This window comes from Hordeum vulgare, chromosome 2H (genome assembly GCF_904849725.1).
Source record: "Hordeum vulgare subsp. vulgare chromosome 2H, MorexV3_pseudomolecules_assembly, whole genome shotgun sequence".
Lineage (NCBI taxonomy): Eukaryota > Viridiplantae > Streptophyta > Magnoliopsida > Poales > Poaceae > Hordeum > Hordeum vulgare.
The window spans coordinates 429,409,844-429,415,843 of record NC_058519.1 but is presented as its reverse complement, the minus strand read 5'-3'; positions in this window follow the sequence as shown (position 1 = coordinate 429,415,843).

Below are 6,000 nucleotides of genomic sequence, written 5' to 3'. Positions count from 1 at the left end.
TCACAGCAGTTGGAACTGGGTCATCAACAACAGTCTTCACCAAGAATCGGGTTCTAATTCCTCAACTCTTTACATTCTCTGTATTATGTGTTGATGACATTCACTCTGACTGTTTGAAGAATTTGCTGAAGAGTTTCTCTGAATTTCCTCAACCCCAAATTCTTCACTTGAGTTAATCATCATCTGTATTCTGCGTGCCTGCTTACTGTGCAAACTGTTTTCATAATCTTCACTCTGTAATACTGCTGTTGTGAACGTTTGCACGACTGATCCTTAACTGTTTCCGCTGTAAGTTAGTCATCAGTGAGGAATTTCCTCAAAAGGAATTTCCTTAGTGATGAAATTCTAAAAATCTCCTATTCACCCCCCCTCTAGTTGATATAACGCACTTTCAAGATGGCCGCCATACCTGAGATGCTTCTGGAGACGGGCCTTCCCCTACTTTTGGGAGATAGCCTCGAGAAGTGTCAAGTACGGTGCATGCCCATCTTCCTCTACCACCAGCACTGGGTCAACGCCGACACCAAGGAATATCACGTGGACATGATTGTGAAGGCTAACGATTCCCCAACTAGTTGGTTCTTTGAAGGACCACAGATGGAGAATCCAATGTTGGCAGTGGAGACAGCCGCACGAGAGGCGCTCGTGTGTCTCCGCGACATCTTTCCCGAGATGGCTAACGAGCCAGCTACTCATCACTTGCCTTTTATTAAGGACGGGATTGACGGGAGTTGGACACCAAGCCCACCTTCAGAGGACGGGACGCCACTCAGGTTCCAGACCTACTTCAGCCTCTCCGCTGACACCTTGACTCACCTTCTGATCAAGGAGTCAATGACGCTTCGCCAAGAGCTCCACCAAGTCAAGGACCTGCTTCGCCTGGAAAAGATGAAGACCCGCAAGGTCAAGAAGGAAGGAGCACCCGGAGGATAGTCAGCCATTGCCTTCGAGGAAGTATACCATCGCTCCAGGCCACTCCTATTCAGAGTCGTCGTCTGACCGCGGAAGAGTACACTGAGCTCCTCACCACTTCACCGACTAAGAGACGCTGTGATGGACCACTTCTGTCTCCCACACCTCTGAAGGAGGGACATACTGATGAGGATGAAGACAAAGACCCTGCAGAGCCTACCTATGAGACCGAGCAGTCCACCGCTTAGAAGTACGACTTAGGAAATTAGGCGTCTTCCCGAAGCGTAGTTGAGTCCGTGTATCGGTTGATGTGAACCATGTGTGTTGTGTGAACATGTATGATGCAAGCCGCATTTCTGCCTTAGGCAGCTTGTAAGCGACTACATCACTTGTTTTAATCCAATGCATTAGCTTTCCCAAAAACCTTTGTTTAAAACTCTCACACTAGCACAGTACCAAACCCCCTTATTTAGTGCATCATCCCTTTTGATTCCCAACCAATTCGGCGTGTTGACCTGTCTACTCCCCTAACAGGATGGTGATTTCTACTCGCACCAGCACCTTCGGCAACCCCGGCTCTGCCTCCTCTAGCAAGCAGCAGGGAACCGGTGGGAACGCTCAAGCTGGAGATCACCACGAGTAGAAGCAAGGCTATATTCCTCCGCCACCGCCTCCTCCGGAGAGCCTGACTGTGGCTTAGTTCCTCCAATCTCTCCGAGAGGAACGTCAATCCAACAATGCCGCCATCCAACAGCTCGCTCAAGTCTTGGTGAACAATCCATTGCAAAACGGAAATGGCAACGGTCGCTCTACTCTATCTGAGTTTGTGCGGACTACGCCACCTATATTCACGGAGACAACTGAACCATTGGATGTCGATGACTGGATCCACACTATCGAAGACCTCCTTGCGCTGGTCAAGTGCACCAATGATCGCGAGAAAGTCCTTTATGCTTCCCACTGTCTCGGAGGCACGGCGGGAGCTTGGTGGGACGGGTTCCAGATCCTGCAAGAAGGGCAAGCTATCACTTGGACACTATTCATGGAAGGATTTCACGTTGCTAACATTCCTCCTTGAATGATGACCATTAAGAAGCGGGAATTCCGAGATTTAAGGCAAGGCAGTGGAACCCTCAAGGAGTACATGCAGAAGTTTAACCTCCTGTCGAGATATGCACCAGAAGATGTCAACACTGAGGCCGCAAAAGTGGAGCACTTTACGGAAGGACTGCAGCAGTCACTCCAGTATCAACTGGTTGTTTGTGAATGCTAGACCTTCTACGATCTGGTTAACAAGGCCCTCATGTTGGAGGATAAGAATCGTGCAATGGACGACACCCGGAAGTGCAAGATGATGGGTAGTGGAGGACCCAGTAACCCGAAACCACGCCCATGGCAGTCAGCTCCAGCAAGACCCAGTTATCAGCAACAGCAGTACAAGGCACCAACATTCCGCCAGAACTACCAGCCTCAGCAGCAAGTCAACACCAAGCCAGCATTCAACCCGCAGAATAACAGTGGAGTCAAGACCAACATTCCGGGACAGGTTACCTGTTTTGGATGTGGACAAGCTGGGCACTATTCCAGGCAGTGCCCGCAACAAGAAGCCAGATGCCACGCACCCCAATGCGCTAAATCAGGGACAAGGTCAAGGAGCGCCACGCAGGAACCAAGCTCCCCGCAACCAGCAGGACCACAAGAGGGGACATATTAATCACATCTCCGCACAAGAAGCACAGGAAGACCCGGACTACATTCTGGGTACGTTCCTCGTCAACTCCACCCCAACAACAGTATTGTTTGATTGTGGTGCTTCACATTCTTTTGTTACTCAGAAGTTTGCGAAAAAATGTGGTTTGAAGCCTACCATACTTAACGGGCAAATGGAAGTACATACCCCGGGAGCAGTGCTAAGGACCAACCTAGGATGTAGAGGAGTCGGGATCAATATTAATGGGATAAGCTTCTCAGCATATCTCATCGTCATTAAGTCGCAAGGCTTAGAACTGATTCTTGGAATGGATTGGTTGGCCAAGCACCAAAGCATCTTAGACTGTGCCAAAAGGACTATTACCATGACAAGCGACCAAGGGGTCAAAGTCAAGTATGTCCCGAAGCCGACATCCACTCAAGTCCCGTGAGTAAATTGCCTATCGAATACCTGGACGTCTTTCCTGATGAGTTATTAGGGATGCCTCTCGACCGAGACATCGAGTTCATAACCGAGCTCATTCCCGGGTCAAGACCTATTTATAAGAAGCCTTACAGGATGGGCTCCGAAGAGCTAGCACAGCTGAAGAAGCAGCTGGATGAGCAACTCAGGAAAGGATTCATTCGTCCGAGTGCATCATCTTGGGGATTACCTGTTCTGTTCGTGTCCAAGAAGTATGGGACTATCAGACTCTATGCCGATTAACATTCTCTTAGTGAAGTCATGGTCAAGAACAATTTCCTACTCCCCAAGATTGAAGACTTGTTTGACCAGTTAAATGGACCCAAGGTATTTTCCAAGATCGATCTCCAATCTGGATATTACCAACTGAAGATCCGACCAGAAGACATACCCAAGACTGCATTCGTGACCCGGTACGGTCTATATGAGTGCATTGTCATGTCATTTGGGTTGACAAATGCCCCACCATACTTCATGTACCTCATGAACAAGGTCTTCATGGAATACCTAGACAAGTTTGTCGTCGTTTTCATTGATGACATATTAGTCTTCTCCAAATCCGAAGAAGAGCATGAGCAACACTTGAGGTTAGTGTTGGAAAAGCTTCGAGAGCACCAACTTTATGCCAAATTCAGAAAGTGCCAATTCTGGCTGCACGAAGTTGGGTTCTTGGGTCATACCATGACGGCAAATGGGTTGGCGGTCGATCCCTCCAAGATTACCACGGTAACCAACTGGGAGTCGGCAATCGATGTGAAGGGAGTTAGGAGTTTCCTCGGACTTGCGGGATACAACCGCAAGTTTGTAGAAGGATTCTCCCGCATCGCTCGACCCATGACTCAGCTCTTGAAGAAAGGCAAGAAGTTTGAATGGACGCTGGAGTATGAAGCAAGCTTCCAGGAGTTGAAGAAGATATTGACTACTGCCCCAGTATTGGCTACTCCAGATATCACCAAGGAGTTTGTGATATATTGTGATGCCTCCAGAACCGAGCTCGGTGGAGTCCTAATGCAAGACGGCAAAGTCGTGGCATATCTGTCATGGCAACTGCGCCCGCGTGAGGAAAACTATGCTACCCATGATCTCGAGTTGGCAGCAGTAGTGCATGCCCTAAAGACATGGAGACATTACCTTCTGGGAAAGGGATGTGAAATATACACTGACCACAAAAGTTTGAAGTATATCTTTACTCAAAGGTAATTGAATATGAGGCAGCGAAGATGGTTGGAGTTAATTAAAGAATACGACCTCAGCATTCAATACCACCCCGGTAAGGCCAATGTGGTGGTTGATGCCTTAAGCCGGAAGGCCAGCACCTTGAATGTTATGCTCAAGGAAAAGCTACCCGCCTTGTATGAAGAGATGGAAAACTTCGGGTTGGAACTAGTTGAACCAGGATTCCTAGCTAACCTCGAAGTCAAACCCACGCTGGCAGACGACGTGAAGGAGGCCCAGAAGGGGCACAAGAGCATCAAAGGCATCAAGAAGATCCGGGAAGGCAAGGCCCTAGAATTCTCGGTGGATGAGCAAGAAGTAGTGTGGTTTGGGAAACGTTTATGCGTACCCAACAAGGCGGAACTCAAGGATTTGATCCTACAGGAAGCCCATGACACACCCTACTCTATTCACCCCGGTGGCACCAAGATGTATCGAGATCTCCAAGAAAGATTCTGGTGGCACAACATGAAGAGGGAAATAGCGTCTTACGTCGCCAAGTGCGACGTATGCCAAAGGGTCAAGGCCGAACACCAACGACATGCTGGACTTCTACAACCTCTCCAAGTCCTTGAATGGGAGTGGGACAAAGTCGGCATTGACTTCATCACTGGTCTTCCCAGATCAAGCAAGGGGCACAATTCCATATGGGTAATTGTCGACCACCTAACCAAGGTGGCCCATTTCATTCCAGTCAACACCACTTATGATGGTAGCCAGTTGGCTAGCCTGTATATCCATCGTATAGTGAGTCTCCACGGAGTTCCCAAGGAGATTGTATCTGACCGAGGCACGCAGTTCACCTCAAGATTCTGGAATAAGTTCCAAGAAGCCCACGGAACCAAGCTCTCTTTCAGCACCGCCTTCCACCCGCAGACGGGCGGACAGACGGAGAGAGTGAATCACATACTCAAAGATATGCTCCGCACATGTGTCTTGGCACATGGGACCAAATGGGAAGACTGTCTGCCGTTCGTTGAGTTCTCATACAACAAAAACTACCAGTCTAGTCTCCAGATGGCCCCATTTGAAGTGTTATACGGCGAAAGTGCCGCACCCCGCTCAACTGGTCCGAAACCGGCGAAGGATTGATTTTTGGTCCGGAAGTTGTGCACGAGGCAGAAGATAAGGTGCAGCTTGTCCGAGAGAAAACTTGAAGGCAGCCAAGTCGCAACAAAAGAGCTCTGCGGATTCTCACCGCAGAGAAGTGGAGCTCGTTCCCGGAGACCAGGTGTACCTCCGCGTCACACCTCTCAAGGGAACCAAGCGTTTCCACGTCAAGGGTAAACTTGCTCCAAGGTTCATTGGACCTTTTATGATCACGGCAAGGCTTGGGGAAGTTGCTTACCAATTAGAGCTACCTTTGGAACTTTCGGGTGTGCACAACGTATTCCACGTGTCACAACTCCGGAAGTGTCTACAAGCGCAGAACCGTCCAGATATTTATAAGGACATTGACCATCGGGCCATCGACCTCCAACCAGACCTCACTTATCGTGAGAGGCCGATCCGCATTTTGGATGAAGCAGAGCGTTGCACCAGAAGCCGCACCATCAAGTATTTCAAGGTTCAGTGGAGAAACCACACCGAAGCAGAAGCAACATGGGAGCGTGAAGACTATCTCCGATCCGAATTTCCGTACCTTTATAGCACCTAGTTAGGAATCTCGGGGACGAGATTCTAGTAAGGGGGATAGGTCT